The 17,544-nt window shown below is 41.4% G+C and overlaps 1 long non-coding RNA gene across 1 annotated transcript in view; it reads left to right on the forward strand.

Moving 5' to 3' along the window:
• The window catches only part of LOC144785709 (uncharacterized), a 357,825-nt gene that overhangs the window by 201,819 nt on the left and 138,462 nt on the right, over positions 1-17,544 (forward strand). Inside the window, exons 2-3 of the long non-coding RNA XR_013602032.1 lie at positions 8,692-8,724; positions 10,143-10,271. This is a non-coding gene — a long non-coding RNA (uncharacterized LOC144785709). The remainder of the gene's footprint in view (positions 1-8,691; positions 8,725-10,142; positions 10,272-17,544) is intronic.

Genomic DNA, 17,544 nt, shown 5'->3' on the forward strand with positions numbered 1-17,544 from the left:
GGCACTGAGAGGGAATTCCTTAATGGTATGCTGTATCTCTGGAAGAAAAAGCATTCACAGAGTATAATTGATGGATAGTAACATTCATGATAAAAGGGGGCAGTGATGATCTTATGTCTCATATATGCCGGGCACTATAATAAAAATAATCATAGGGCCCCATTTTTGGCATAGGGTAGCACCGCAAGCCTTCTTCCTGCGCTGCTCTACGTCAAAAGAGAAGGGCAGGAATGTTCTGTATCTAGGAGACTTGGCGCATTCCTGTTCTCTTTTACTGCGCTAGTACTAATAGGGCTGTCCTGCACCAACACAGGCACCTTTGCACCATGGTGCAAGGGTGCCTGATTTGAAATCAAGTTGTTTTCTGAGCAGGAAGGTACATCTTCCTTCACAAAAACAACTATTATGCAACCCCTTAGGAGGCGTAGGCTTTTGACACATTGCCAGGTTTACTGGATGTTGTAAATCTGGGAATGTGTCCAATGCCATGGGCGTTACATGGGAACACCCATCGTAATGCACATGGCACGCCTCCCTAGCACAATATAAGGCAATGCAGAGACTTGCGCTGAGATATATTACGAGGCCATGAAAAGCTATGCAGGGTGGCTTTATGTGGGCTCGAAGATATGGTCTGCAGTGTGTACCGCCGGCACATCATTAAAAGTGACAATCCAGCGATGCACCAGGCTTGGAAATGAGCCCCATAATGTTTAACTCACTTAAGAAAGGTGCTGATTGTTCTGATACAATATTAGCTTTAAATTAACATATAGCAAAGATATTACCTTGCAGTTCTCATATGAGCAAAAAAGTTTTTGTATGGAGGCCACAAGGTTTTTCACATCTGTTTTCTGAAAAAGAATTAAAAGAAAGTTGTATGCGTACTTTAAATAATGTGCACTAGTCAGTTAAGCACATATAGGAGTTGCAGCTCAATGTCTAATGTTATGCACATTATAATGGATAAATTAATCCCAGACTTATCTGAGGATGGAGTAGAGGTGTCCACATACTTTAATTTGATAAGATAGTATGCCTGTGTACCACCCTCTGAAATGTCTTTACTACAACTCTACATATGTGGTACTACTGCTACCACTACTACCACTACTATGACTACTATTACTTCTAATACTATTATTGTTTATACTTTATACAGTCTTTCAGTGGCTCACTATGCATAACAATGAAATGCTCATGTTGGGGTGTTACAAAGTGGGGTATGCCATTTCAACTTCAGTATAAGCCGTACTTTGGAGTTACTAGCTCTTTGTAGACATCACTGAACACCCTTCTTGCTTGGAGGTATTCATTATTCACTGACATAAGTGAAGAAGTGACACACTTACTCATGGACAGGAGATATCTTAAATGTTTACAGTAATGGTTATTTATAGAAGCTTTGGTTAGTTAACAACAAAACCCTAATATATTATTTACAGGAACACTCCAACACTTGCAATACATGATGCAGGAAGCTCACAGCCAGGGCTTAGTCCAGTACAGACTTCTCAGTTGTTGCATCCCGCAAACTTTCTCTCAAGAGCTGAACTTACCAGAACTTTCTCAAGACAATTTGTGTTTGAGACTGTTACACCACTGGTTGAGTGACCATAACTGCCACCATCAGGAAGGGCCAGATGACCTAGGACAATAATTAAAAACATGTGAGAGCTCACTCTGAAATATGTTGTCACTAACTCTGTATAAACATTGGAAACTGAGTTTTTGTTTGCACTTTATATGTTGTCCATTTCACTCACTCACTCACTCAAACTCACATACTCACATGCTCACACATTCACTTCATTTTTTTAGATTCAGTTTATAACAATTTAGACAAAATATACTCTAATATCAATAAAGATTAAAATATTTACATCTTGAAATTCTTCTACCTCTCACAAACAATTACAGCTAATTACCAAACTTATCCTATCAGGGAGAGTAGAAAATGTCCATATTAGACATAAGATAGTTATCTACAAACAAGCTGAGCACAGATTCTACAACAGAGCATCTCAGATAGTCAGCCATAAAAGTCTATAAACATTCTTCTAACTCCATTAAAAACCTATCCGGCATCTGACAATACATATTACTCTCTTCATTTCTAAATTTCATAAAACCTATCGATGAACAAAACACTGAGGGGTTTATTACGAGTTTGGCAGTCCAACTGCCCAAAGACCACATCTGCGCCTGCCAGTAAGCCACTTTGCTGGCAGTCTTTAGACCACAATATTACGAGTTGACCACGGTGCCAGCAATGTGGCAGGGGAGGTCTTGCAGCAGCTGTGATTATTTTTCCATATGCATTGATGCCTGTGTGAACATCTTGACTCCATATGTGTAGAATGCACACATATGCATGACACATGTGGAAACATACCACCTACCTATTGCTTGAGTCGGGCCTATATGTGGGCAGTCCAGGCAATGGCTTGTTGGTACAAAAGGACTCACCTGTACATTGTTGCAAACACAGTTGCAAGTATTGAGGGGAAGACGTGAAAGGGGGACACAAATAAAAGGGATCAATGTCAAACTCTGTCCGAAAGAACAAGAAGTGAGTGAGTACGCACCCCCAATTCTTCATTACCACTGACTTGTAGCTGCGGTCTGGCCACGGCTGTTGGCTCATCGGTAAGCCAACCGGAAATATATACAGCGGTAGAGCTTTTCAGTCCCGCCTCATGGCAGCTGCCTTTCTCCAACTGCGAACCCAGCAGTGTCTGCGCGCCAACTGTGGTCTTCAGAAACGCAATCCGCCCAACTTTAATACAGAGGTCGGACCACCGAGCTAGCTACTTTTAGAATGCCACAGCTGGTACGGCGGTTCACGGACTGCCAAAGTTATAATAAGGCCCTGAATCCAGAATAACTATTGGGCCACGTTCTTAAACTCATGAAATAGGAATGTGTACAATGAGGTTGTAGGTTTAAGAAAGGTTATCACATAAGAGAGAGAGGAGGAATAATGGCAACCCTACAGGAGATAAATTAACCACACCAAGAGTGGGTTGCTGATGGATATAAATGTGCCTGAACCCAGGATCATGATTCGGATGCTACCTACTACAGGTCAAGTAAGACCCTTCAAACCAGGGAGGCCATCCTTATTGGGGGAGAATGCCTCACACACATTGTAGTGTCATGCTTCATCATCGGCATCCTCTCCCCACCCTGATAAGATGGTGCTATCAGGGTGGACTCAACCTCCGCGAAGACTTGGTGGTAGGAGGGATTTCTTACATAAAGCCTACAGGACAAAGTCGGGATACAGTAACATTTTAAAATACCTTCAGGTTTCTTGGTTATCACCTTTATAAATGAGGACCATAGGTACAATAAAACCAATCAAGGGATGGAATCTGTGGAGTATAATGACTCTGGTCCATCATTGAATTGCCAACATGTTTCTGCCTTCAGTAACTAGCCTACTAGGTCTTTGGCATTCATCAGGGTCAGTGGGTCCCGAGCAAAAGTTAATAGGTGTCCAACATTTTCTAGATATTACTGTGAGAAAGATCACTTGTAAATTAACCCAAGTGACTCCTACCTGGGATACTAACTGTCCGATTCGGTCATTAACCAGATCTGGGACGATCATAACATAAAGGAACAAAAGATAAAGACAAAAAGCATCCGTCTTTATATTTACACAAAAGGTAGAGAATCCAGCATACATGGTGTAAGAAAGCCCACCTATAAGTTAACCCAAGTGAATCCTACCTTAGATACTAATTGTCCGATTCCGTCATTAACCTGATTCGTGACAAACATAACCGAAAGGAACAAAAGATAAAGACAAAAAGCCTCCGTCTTTATATTTACACAAAAGGTAGAGAATCCAGCATACATTATACGGCAAACAACAGGATTCTTTTCATTGGCACCCTCTGGTTGATTCTACCCCCTAACACTGCACGTGCAACTAATCAGAAGACAGTGGTTCATGAGTGGGGGAAGTTTGTGTAGTAGGTCCTCCCAGGGATAGTCCGAGCGGCTAGCTCTGCTTGCTTAAAGATAGGCTGTCATTACACCATTTGTATGCGAGACTAAGAGTGTTACGGTGGTCTCTATTAAACATTTGAAATAAAGCACTAGATGCTATTACATATCTATATTCCTACATTTCTAAACCTACTCCTTACCCTATATTTTAGGGTATACTGGAGCATTGGTTGAAGGAGGGGTGGTATCCTTCGTAGTCACACACTGTGGGAAAAGGTACACAAGAGGAAGGAAGAAAAAAGCAGAAAGAGATAATCAGGATACTACAACTGGGAGAATCACCCCCTGTTGGATGATAAATTCTCCTGTATAGTGATTGGAGCACGTAGTTTGTCAAAAAACTCTGCTGACCGCCGGTGGAGCAGAGTTTACCGGCACGCCGCTCACTCATACTGATCACAAATGTCTGTGCGATAATGATTTCCATTACTGTAGCCAACTGGAGCCTCCATGCTCTCCGTCTCTGCAACGAAAGCTTCCCTGGTATCCATCTTAAAAAACTCCTACATTATCAAACTGCTCTTTCTACAAACTTTAATCAGGAGCAGCAACAGGTATTGTTGTTCTGGGACCATCGAATATACAAGTTCACGGAGGCACTGAGAGCATAGTTAGACCACTACTGGTACCTTAGTAGACCGCACGTGAATGTTTGCTTACACCTGGAGTTTTGTTTGGAAAAAAACACACAAGGGGACGACTTCACAGGTCTCCTGCGCTGCCTACTGCAAGCACTTTAGCTCCTGTTTCCTCTGCATTTCCCCTCCCCCCAAATTGAGCAGAGTCAGCGCAAAGTGGCCCTCCTCTGCCAGCTGCTGTTGGCAGAGGCAGAGTGCGGGACCAGTCAGCCTGGGTTGCCTAGGAAAGCACACGCCATGCTCAATGCAGCCATCATTCCACTGTCCTCAGCGACACCTGTTACCGCAGCAGCAGCGCAGAAGCAGCGCAGACAGAAGGTAATAAACAGGAGCCCGCACACCGACCCGTCCTCTGCATTGAGAAGCAGTGTGGGAAGGAAAATTGCTGGGAGCCGAGCCAAGCTTGATGCCTGAGGATTCCCCTCCTGCTCACTCATGTCTGCTTCTTTCCTTGGTGCAAACAGGTGGCTTGTCCCCACACTGCCGCCCGTCAGATACATGGTTTTTGGCAACTCACAGTGGAGAGGACAGTTTACTTACAAGGTGATGCAGGTGGCCTCTTCTACCTCTCATAGGGGAGCAGTGCACCTCCGTCCACCTGCAGCTCCCCTTGCATGTGAACACACAGATGCACCACCTTCCATTTGCCCAAGATCATACGCTTACATTGTGTAGTTGTGTTGACTGGATTACATGGCAAAGAAAGTGAAAGTTATGCAACACATTATGTAATCAAGAACAAATTATGTAGCACATTCGAACAAGGAAAAGTACTGGGACAGTTTAAAAAGTACAGGCAAGCAACTGAGCTGACCCTCCTCCATGCTGAATTGTGAAAATGCATGGAGCTGACTGGGAGGAAAGGGATCTTCTTGTGTGTACATTTGGTGTGCTGCTTGCTTTTGCGTTCCTGTTAAGTGTCTGAGTAGAGTCCAGTCAGAGCCAGTTCCAGACCGGAACGGACAGACATACATTTCACTCAGGGCACACGAAGTGTTCAGAAACAGGCCTTAATGTTCACCCTCACAAAATGACAGGGATGGTCCGTGAATAAAGGGAACTCTGCTTGCCTGTAAAACTCCGCGGAATCCCACAGAGTTTTTTGATGATTCCGCAGAATTCTGCGGAGTAAAACTCTGTGAGTTCCGCCCAGCCTTAGTAATCAGAGCCTATCTTTGTGCATGTAGAGGTAGCCGCTCGGACTATCCCTGGGAGGACCTACTACATGAACTACCCACACTCAGGAACCACTGTCTCCTTATTAGGTGCACCTGTTGGGTGAAGTGTTACAGGGTAGAATCCACCAGAGTGTGACAATGAAAAGAATCCTGTTGTTTCCTATATATTGTTCGTTGAATTCTCTAACTTTTGTGTAAATATACAGACGGATGCTTATTGTATTTCTCTTTTGTTCCTTTCGGTTATGTTTGTCACGAATCAGGTTAATGACGGAATCGGACAATTAGTATCTAAGGTAGGATTCACTTGGGTTAACTTATAGGTGGGCTTTCTTACACCAATATCTAGAATAATTGGACACATTTCCTTTTGATAGGGATCCACTGGCCCTGATGAATGCCCCAAACCTAGTAGGCTAATTATTAAGGGCAGAAGCATGTTGGCAATTCAATGATGGACTAGAGTCATTATTTTCCACGGATTCCATCACTTGATCGTTTTTTATTGTACCTAAGATCCTCACTAATAAAGGTGATAACTGAGGAACCTGAAACTATTTTTAAATGTAACTGGATCCTGACTTTGTCCTGTAAGTTTTATGTAAGAACTCCCTCCTACCGCCAAGTCTCTGTGGAGGTTGAGTCCGCCCTGGTAGTACCATCTTACCAGGGTGGGAGAGGATGCTGATGATGAAGCATAACACTACAATGTGTGTGAGGCTTCCTCTTCTAATTAGGATGGTCTCCCTGGTTTGAAGGGTCATACGTGACCTTTAGTAGGTAGCATCCAAACCCTCATTCTGGGTTCAGGCACATTTATGTATATCGGCAACGCACTCTTGGTGTGGTTATTTGTACATTTAAGAAAGACTTTACAACAAAGGCATTTAATTGAAGAAATCACATGCAGCAAAGCAGATTAGAAAGCAAGCATGACTGGATCATAAAGATATTTTTTTGAAGTTCCTACAGTGCCACTACAACCTAAAAGTGATAACTTGAGAGATTTGTTTCTAATGTACCAAACGTATTCATTGGGCTGAATCTTGAAATTAATCATTATGTCAAGACAGTTTGTGCAATGGACTGTAACTTTACTGAACACAGCCAACACCAGTGCTTAAATTGAGCCATTGGTTGCTTCTGGGGGGCATCAACATTCATTTTTCGGGATGGCACTTATTTCACTGCATCAGACATTTGCCAAGAGCAAGAAAGAGATAAACAAACAAAACAGAAAGATGGAGGAAGAGAATATGTTGCTGTTGATTTTGTTCAAACCCCTAAAGAGAATCCAATTTGTTTGAACTCCTAAAGCGAGTCCGATTTGTGTGTTGCTTTCCATTTATTAACTCACCTCATTTTTAAACCTTTCTTGCTACATTCAATCCACATACATATACGTGAAAGGTCCAGAATATTAATGGGCCCCTCCATCTTACAGTTATGATAGGTCATGACACTTAGATGTACAAAACTCCAAAAATGTATCTATTTTTAAAATAACAAACCTGGAACTCATAGTGTGAATGTACAATATATTTGTGTTTAAATTCCACCTATAGCACAGAGACTCACAGTTAAACTTGGTTTGAATTATCCATTAGGATTACTTTAAGAAAGTAGGTGATTCAAGTCTATTTTTGAAACATTATCTTCAAGGATGGAAAAATAAATCTTTTTAAAATATGATAATTTCCATCTTAGATCATATATTCGAAAACTTGTAGTAGATGAAATCTTCTAGTAAGAATATACAGAATACCCTCAATGGATTTTTGAAACATCCTGTGCAGACAAAACAGCAAAATACCATACACCTAAAAGAAAATGTATCTCAGGTTTTTGTTTACCCCACTGTGTTGTGCATTTGGTGACTACTCAATGACGTTTGACACCATAGAAAGGAAATGACTGTGGTCAAGATTGTCATTGATGGATGTGTCACATGAGTTAATAGTGAATATTGGTGAATTATACTTGAATGATTGGTCAGCTGTTGAGTTAGAAATCAGGAGAGTATAGAAACATCTCATATGTAGAAGTGATATGGTAAGTCATGGCACCAGTATAGTCCAATTAGGATACATATCTGTGACCTTGACTATGACCATGACTGGAGCCAAGTACGTTTACCTATGGCCAGAATTGATCAGATTTGTGTTGGGGCCCACTAGTATGCAGAAGAATTTGTCCTCTGTGATCTTACTCCTCCTTTTGACTTATTCCAATCATAATTTTATGTAAAGATAGTATTAGATGATGGTGCAGTTGATGTTTTTTGGTTCCACAAAGGACAATATGAGGGTTTCTGAGTATTTTCTGTTTATTGGATGTAATGTGTTATGAATATTTGGATATAATTGTCCACATTAAACACAATCGGAAGACCCGGCTACCAGCGTATTCTTCTTCAATAGGGGCAATATTGCTGTACTAGCAAGTTCTAACAATAAGTTTGGAGGTTGTAAATTAAGCCCCAAGATTAAAGCGTACCCCATGGAGCTACCACACATTTTCGACTAGAGATCCTGTGCATGTCTCCTTTACAAGAACAGTAATAATCATGTGGATAAGAACAAAGCTATGGTATTTGAACACATACTGAGCATTCATCATGTAATAGCAATGGGTGTACCTTCCTGGGCCTCAACAGGGTCAGATTGGGACCAGCAATTTGGCCCAGGCACCAAAATAAATTGGCCCACATTTCCAGGTCACAACCTTTCATCAAACATTGTGTGGTTAGTATCAGGTGTTTAATTTGGGGAGGAAGTTGTGGTAAACTATGCTTTTTGAAGGTTCTAGTGCAAGTCACATTACTCAAGACTGTAAGCACATTTTTTCTATTGTAGGTCACCCACAGGTCTTCTGACACATACCATCAGGTAAATAAATCTTCTCATCCTCTGTCCAGTGGATTTGTTGCACACTCTTATATCCCCAAGCCCTTGCTCACACTCAGATCTCTAAATTCCCTGTCAAAGTCTAAAATCCTGGTCATTCTTATGGATTCTCACTTGACACTGACCAACATGGCCTAAGAGGTTCACACTCATCCTCAAGTCCATAGGCTTCTGTCCAGCCTCAAAAATCTGTGGATGATAGCTTGTCCAAAGCACTTGAGACTTTTACTCACCGTTAATTGGTCTCTAAAGTAGCAAATTTCATTAGGACCATTTCCACTCTTGGGTCCCTGTGGACATTGCTCAGGCTTGGCTCCCAAGGCTTCAGCTAACTCTCAGATGCCTTTAGATTCCAGCTAATCTTCAGATCACCCAATTTCCTATTTAGACCTCTTACTCACTCTTACCTTGAAGCTTCAGTTCCCTAAAAACAGTGTTTACCATAGGATTCTGCAAAACGTATATTTCTGCGTAATTCCCTTTCTACTCAGATACCCGAAGAGCATGAGGCTCACAGTCACCGTCAGAGCTCTGAAGCTCCTGCTTACCCTTAATCCTCCCAGCTGGCATTGTGGATTAACATTTATTTCAGAGGAATCACTTCATTTAGGTTCTTGTTCCTGATTCTTACCCTCACGTTCCTGAGGTTTGTGATCACTCTCAGTACCCCAAAGCCTTGTTCACTCTATCGTCTTAAAGGCTCCCATTTGCTTCAATGGCTCCTACTCACCATGTGATGGCCAAGGTTCCTTCTCACTGTCATTTGCTTGTGGCTCATTGCACCTATCTGGTACCCTATGGTTCCCCATATGGACATTGATCATCAAAGCTCCTTCGTACTTTAGGCCAAAGGAGTTCCTGCACATCTTCAGGCCATTAAAGCTCCTCCTTAGTTTCACATTGCACATGTCCTTTCTTACCTTCAGGTCACAGACTTTCCTTGTCACCTCCACTCTCATTTTCTCACCAAATGCATATATTGGATGTCCTATGTTTCTCTCTATATATATATATCTTCAGCTATCATACCAACATTTCATTCTCTCTATTTCTCTCACAGCCCTGTTCTCATTCCTCTCTATTTACGCTATTCTTCCCCTTTACCATTCTCCCTTCCAATCTTTAACCCCTCTCTTGTTGTCCTTCATTTTCCCTGCCTCTCTCTGACCCTTAGTTGCTCGATTTTGTTCTATTTCCCTCACCCCAATCTATCTTTCCCTCTATCTACCTTTTATCCTCTGCCTGTAAACTCTCCCTCTCGCTCACTCCTCTATCTCCCATATAATCTCTCTTTCATTCTTTTTCTACCTCACATGTCCTTATTCGCCACTGTCTCAATTTTGGTCTCCCAATTTTACTTCAGTTCAATTTCTTGTCTTACAAATTCTCTCTTTCTTCAGCAGCCCCAGATGACTTTTGTCTGCTCTCTACTACTTCTGCTCTATACTGATGTAGGGCTAAGATACATGTGTCTAGAGATAACAGAACTACCTGCACCATCTTTGGTTAAAAACTACAGCAACTTTGAGGTAAGTCTACTGTATTTACCAGAATGCAATGGGGTGAACTGTGCTGGGATGAGAGGCAGTGTACTCCCCCTGGTGTTTTTTGGTGTGCCTCACTCATTTCTATCCTTTCTTTGAAACACCTTGTGTCCTCTACAACACCTAGTATTACATTCTGTTGTGTTTTATTTATTGCCTTTTTGTCGTCAGTAACTACCAGTAGAATACCATTCAATATATCATCAAAGGATTGCTGTCTTTGTGAGAGATTTATGTTTCATATTCTTCTAAGGGCATCCAAGGGAAGTGGATGGGGCTTCCATAAGCCTGGTTTAGAGTTGGGTAATAATGGAAAAGCCACCAGTTTCTGGAGGAACATGAGGAGAACCCACTGGCTTTATTCCCTTTACGGTAATAACCCCATGTTGAAGACATTTCTAATGGTGTGTTTTACTACAGATTCAGCTATTCCCTTAGGTACCCTGCCAACCTCTTATTCAAGCCTCAGACAGCTGGGCCATCAGAAAACTAAGGCCCTAATCCATCCTTTCCCTATTCTCACTGACTAGGAAACTTCTGACATCCTCTTCGCCATCCATCCTTTATTTCAGCATTCACTGTCTAATCTTTTTCTAATTTTGCCTTCCTCTTTCCCTCCACTTCTGATTCCCACTCTGCACTATCTCTCGATACCAATCTCTCATTCTAACTTACTCTACTTCCTCTTGCCCTCCATCTCCTTATCCAGAATAATTTTCTTTTTGTTTCTCTCTCCTTTCCTTTCTCTTTCTCTCACCCTGCCTCTCCCATTTTACATCAAGATGGAGGGTTCATTAGGAGTTATATAGCAACGTTGTCAAATGGGGTGTTTACTTTTCACCCGCTTCTATTATGTTTTTCTGTAAATAGATTTAAAACCTCTGGGGTTGTCAGTGTTTTCCTTCATTCTATTTCTCTTGAGCCGCTCACAGCACAGCATTGGAATGAACTACCGCTCGGAATCCCAGACGGCTGGCAGCCGGCCCCTGCAGCTTGTCTGCCCTATCATGGGGGGAAACAACCTTTACAACCCAACTTTTACAACGCACTACTATTACAACGAAACTTTTACAACGCAAAATCTATTACAACGCATGCATTTACAATGCAGTCATTACAACGCACGACACTACAACGCACACTACTACAACGCATACCATTACAACGCAGTCATTACAACGCATACCATTACAACGCAAAACTTACCATCCAACACTTACCCTACTGTTACACCCCCTGGAGTTAGAATAGTAATTTTAACCCCTACACTATCCAACACTTTCCCTACTGTTGCACCCACTGGAGTTAGAATAGTAATTTTAACCCCTACACTATCAAACACTTACCTTATATGCAATGTAATGTAATGCGTTGTAATGGTATGCGTTGTAAATGTAGTATGCGTTGTAGTGGAATGCGTTGTAAAGGTAGTTTCTAAGAATTCGTTGTAATGGTATGCGTTGTAATGGTGTGCGTTGTAATGGATTTTGCGGTGTAAAAAATGCGTTGTAAAGGTATGCGTTGTAAAAGTGTGCGTTGTAACGTCATACATCCATCATGGGGGCCTGCTCCAGGGTTAAAAAGCCTGCAACCAACAACCTAGACTTGAAGGGCGGGAGAAGGTGCACCATGTGCTGTGGCTGAGTGGGCCGGCGCTTTGTCAATCTGTATGTGGCAGTGAATGGACCGGACTCTGTGGCTTGGTCAATCTAACTCTCATCTAAGACAGCTGCGGCCCATGCAGGTCAGAGCGGGCGAGCACTGATGTAAGGCTTCCGCAGCCTTTCGGGTTCTGCACCTGCTGCAAAATCGGCCGGGGCAGGTGCAACTGCTTTATCCACAGGCTGCTCACCAACTAACCTCTACTTGTTGCCCTTGCGGGAAAGGCCGATTTCCCGCCCTGCCTATCAGACCCTCGACTTCATACTTAAAAACATTCTGTGCAGAATATGTAGAATACATACAGTCACTTGTTCTGTAATGAAAAGTGTTGCAAGACAGCTCCTCTTATATCTTGGTTTAAGGATGGGCTATTTTATGGTAATAGCTTCAGCGCACATAATCATGTGCCCCGAATGCATCGAAAGGATTCTATGCTTCTGAGAACCACTAACTACCGCTTCACTCCAACAGTACCAGGCCCTAACACACAGATGTATGGAAGAGGTAGAAGCTTCCTGTGCTATTTTTCTAGGCAGTGGACATGTATGTTCCTGTGGTAGAAGTAAGAAACAGATAATCCCATTGGCCACATGATAGTTTCCTTCTGTCACAATGTAATAGTAGCTATCAGAGGTTGAGGCTGTAGAGCATCCCTTTACTCCAGATCACCGGTAGGTGCTTAAAATATGAGGGAACTACCCTAGCCAGCACATTGGCGGAGATGGCTCAGCAGAAAGCCTACCAGAATGGAGGATTCAAATTGAGCACACTGGCCATTATTGAGATACAGAACTTCATGTCGAGGCTCACTATTGCTTTCATTTACTCCTCTGAGTTACCATGCAGTTCCTACAGTGCAACAGAGACAAATTAACAGTGGGGGCAGGTGTGATGGACTTCGTGGTCCTTATCTGCAGTCAAGGCATTGTTCTGTGTAACACGGTTGGCAAAATGCATCCGCTTCTGCACATTTGGGGCCAGATGTACGACGCTTGCATTTTGCGATTAGCAAATTCAGTCGCTTTACGACTCACAATTTGTGAGTCGCCAAATACAATGTACAACAGTGGCACAGACGCTGTTAGTGATTCCTAATGGGGTCACAAATTGCATGCCTCATCAATATTCATGAGGCAAGCGCAATTTGCGAACCTTTTGGGAATGGTTGGTACTCCCATGGATGGTGGCCTGCTGGGATCAGCACACCACAATGTCTGGGACTGCTTTTTACATAAAGCTGTTTTTTTGTTAAATGCCGCCTGTTTTCCTTAAAGGAAAATGGGATGTATTTAAAAAAGAAAATGAAACTTTTCAGTTTCATTTTTTAAGCGCGGCAGTGGTCCCCGGGACCACTGCCTGTGGACCACTGCCTGCTCTTAAAACATATTTTTGCACTCATTCACAAAGGGGATGTGGTCTCTTGTGTACCCATTCCAGTTTCCAAATGGTTTAACTGTGAGTGTTTTGTGACTGCAAATGAGGTCGCAAAACAATGGTACACACCCTTTGAACTCACTATTAGGAAGAGACGCCCTTGGAATTCCCCTTCCTAATAGTGAGGCGCAAACACTATTTTGTGAGTCTGTGGCTCGCAAAATAGCATAGGTACATACCACCACCGTTTTTTGTGGTCGCAAAAGGGTTAAAAAGTAAATACCCTTTTGGGACAGCAAAAAATGTTCGTACATCTGGCCCATAGGACCTTATTCAGAGTTTGGCAGGAAAGTGGAGCATATCTCGTCCACCCTATTACTATTCACTGTAACATTTCCCATTGAAATATGAGTATTTCATACTTCTGAGTGGTTCTTTACTTAGGGCAGACAGAAACCCTCAGCCTCTGTTGTAGGAGGCACCTTTACTCCCTTCTCTTGCACTGTGCTGCTGCTCATAGTGCCCTATTAGTCAACCGGTCTTTTGATAGCTGTAAGCTTGAGAGCCGTATGCTCTGACGCTGCTCTCTCTATGTTTTACTTTTATTAAAATGTATGCAGAGTTGTGCCTATAGAATCGGCGAATGACTCATCATTCCTTTGCAGTAATGTTTCCACAGGTTCCCCTTGGCAGAGGATAATGTGGACCCATCATAATATGTGCTTCACAGATAGCCGAGAGTGTACACTGTGGGGTCCATATATCTAACACCAACGAGAAGCACAAACAGACCATATCGTGTTCTCTTTACGAGCTGGTATTGAAAGTCAAACGAAAAACCACCACTGGGTCTGGGCTCCCAACGGCACAGCTTGCCACAAGCTTAAATGAACAAAATAGATGCACGTGCCGCTAACAAATTAACCTGACAACTTTTTGGGTCACAACATATGATAGAAACAGTATGTTTGTTGGTTTTAATTCCAATTATTTTATTTGCTTCTTATTATATGATAAGATTATATAGGAGATTACACGGGCATGTGATTCCATATACCACATATCGGGTTTTACAGTTGGAGAAGGCCTCGTGTTTCCAATTTGTCTTATTGTGTGTGAATACTATTCCTTCTTTTGTTGTATCGCAACATGAACATGTGCCACACTTGTGATGGCCTTGGACAGGGGGTAGACCTAACATAGTGCGCAAGTTTGGATTCTTTACTTGTGGTACAGCTGCTCTCACTAGCTGGTTGGTAATACTATGGTTCTTTTTAAATGCAAACAGAGGTTCGTTCTTAAAGGATTGATCCAAATTTTTAAACAAATGCCAATTTTGTTTGACCACCTTCCTCAAAGTGTTTGAATTTGGACAGAATGTGGATACGAATACCATTCGCTCAGTCTCTTTTTTGGGTCTTCTTTCTAGTAGGCTCTCCCTCGGTGTCCACGAAGCCCTATTGAGGGATTTTTTAAGCAATTCTTTTGGGTAACCACGTTGTTGGAGGTCAAATGTTAGATTTTCTGCATCCCTTAAATATTCTTCTTTCTCATTGCAATTGCGCCGAATTCTGAGATATTGCCCATAAGGGAGATTGTCCTTAAGGCTGCGTGGATGATTGCTTCCAAAATGTAAGGCTTTGTTTCGATCCGTTGGTTTTTTGTATAGTGTTGTCACCAGACCTCCACTTGAAGGGTAGACCTCCACATCCAAAAACGGCATTTTGTCTTTGGAGTGTTCCATGCTGAATTTAATAGTGGGCATTCTGTTGTTTATCCACTCATGAAAGTTTTTCAAATTCTCTTCTGAGCCAGTCCAGACAAAGAAGATCTCGTCTATAAATCGATACCAGTGTGTTATCCATTGTGCAAAGGGATTGTTCTTGTAGACGAAAGTTTCCTCATATTTGGACATGAACAGCACAGCAAGTTCTGGGGCAAATGGGCATCCCATAGCCACACCTCCTATTTGAAAGAAGAATTCTCCATTAAAATTGAAGTAGTTCCTTTTTAGATCAATTTCAGCAAGTTTCTTAATGAATGCAGTTGGTATCTTATGTGGTCTCTCGTGCTCTTCCAAATATAATTCAAGGACATTATTTCCCTCGTCCTGGGGTATTTGAGTGTATAAGGATGTAATGTCCATTGTTACCATTAGATGGATGTTTTTGTCGAATTCAATTGTGGTGAGTTTATTAATGAAATCAGTTGTATCCTGTACAAAAGATTTAACTGATGGAGAAAAGGTTTTAGGAAAAAATCCACAAACTTGGAAATTGGTTCCAATAAGGATCCACAGCCAGATACTATCGGGCGGCCAGGAGGCATTGTTTCGTTTTTATGTATTTTTGGCAATACATATAATAAAGGGATTCTTGGATGTTTGATTTTGAGGTAATCCATCTCCTTTTTGCCAAGAAAGCCTTGATCGCAACCTTCGTCAATTATTGCAAACAGTTCATTCCTTAAGTCAGATGTTGGATCTTTATTGATTTTGCGATAACAAGTTTCATCGCCTAATTGCCTCCGAACTTCTTGAATATATAGCTCCTTATCCCAGATGACAATTGACCCGCCTTATCAGCCTGTTTTATAATGACTGAAGTATCTGCTTTTAAGTTAATTAAAGCTGTTGACTCAGCTTTGGATATGTTGTATTTAATCCATTTTCTCTTATTTTCCATTTCAGTCACGGCAGATAATAAAGTTCGTTCAAATGTGATCACCTCTTTAGGGACTTTACTGGTGGGAGGGCAAAAAGATGATTTGTTGCGTAATCCTGTTGTTTCTATTGTGGTCATTCCAGTTAAACTCTGATGAGCGAGAGGTAAGGACTGGAGACTTGTAGTTTTGGAAACAGGCAGCTGAGAGACAAAAACTTGAATTCTAAAAAAGCCATTTTTCTCCATTACAGATATTGGTCCTGATGAGAACTCCTAATTGATGCGAGTTCGAAACGCGTAGACTTTCAGAAATAAGCCAAAAATCAAAAAATTAAAAAGTGATAGAAAACAGTAAATTGTATATATATATTTTTTGGTTCAAAACATATATTGGGTTGTGTTGTGAATATTCAGATTCCAGCATATATCTAATCATTGATGTATCTTTGTTTTTGTTTGTACTGGTATGATTGATGGATGATTGAAGTTTGTATGAAGAACTGTTGAATGCATTGTTGTAAATAGGAAAGTTGTTTATGGTAATTTTTGTTGTGTACATAAGGTTTTAGAATTTGTGTAAAAATTTGACAAAACACATGTTCAAATAGAAGAATAAATCATGTAATAAGAAGCAAATAAAATAATTGGAATTAAAACCAACAAACATACTGTTTCTATCATATGTTGTGACCCAAAAATGTGTCATTTTAATTTGTTAGCGGCACGTGCATCTATTTTGTTCATTTTTTGCATTGAAAGTCAAGCATTACCTCTTAGGCTGTCTCCACCTCTGCAAAATGCCGTTTTTTATATCAATTGTACATTTTAGGACAGGGGTGTCCAATGTAGGTCCTAGAGGGGCTAGGTCAATTCTAAAATTAGAGAACAACTGTTATGCCCGTAAATGAATTCACTTATTATTCATTACTTTTAAATATTCATTATGCGAATATTCTCTGCTGTGTGACAGAAATAAAAATCATTCATTCCACGATTAGCTACCCCACCCACAATTTAGTTAAATGTGTAGTCGTTCAGATTTACCAATAGATGCAGGATATGCAATCAAGGGTGGAGATTTAACAGTAGTATGAACCAGGACTTAATTCAAGCCGAAGGTTGCAGGTGGGGCCCACAGGCACTTATGTTTGGAGACTGGCACTAATTTTTCCTCAGCAGACTCCGATCCAGAGCATGAAGAAGAAAAACACATAAGGGGAAAAGAAAAAGGAAGAGAAATAAAAAATAACAGTGAGAAAAGGGGATGGCAGAGATAAAAAAAAGAACCTGCAAGAGTGAGATAGAGGGGCAGAGTATGGTAGTTGATTAAAGAACCATGAGGTGGAATCAGAACCATACAGCCTTGGTATTTGAGACCCTGAACTTCTATAGCGTGGGTCACGTGCTTTCTGAATAATATTTTGGTACCTGCACTGTTTCTTTTATAAAAATAAGCACTGCTTTGCCCCAGCTCAAAAAATGACAAAAAATGGAGCAAAGCATTAGGAAAGTATATATATTTGTTGCGCTGGAAATTAGCCTGTAACACAAGTAGAACC

Source organism: Lissotriton helveticus, chromosome 10, assembly GCF_964261635.1.
Source record: "Lissotriton helveticus chromosome 10, aLisHel1.1, whole genome shotgun sequence".
Classification (NCBI taxonomy): domain Eukaryota; kingdom Metazoa; phylum Chordata; class Amphibia; order Caudata; family Salamandridae; genus Lissotriton; species Lissotriton helveticus.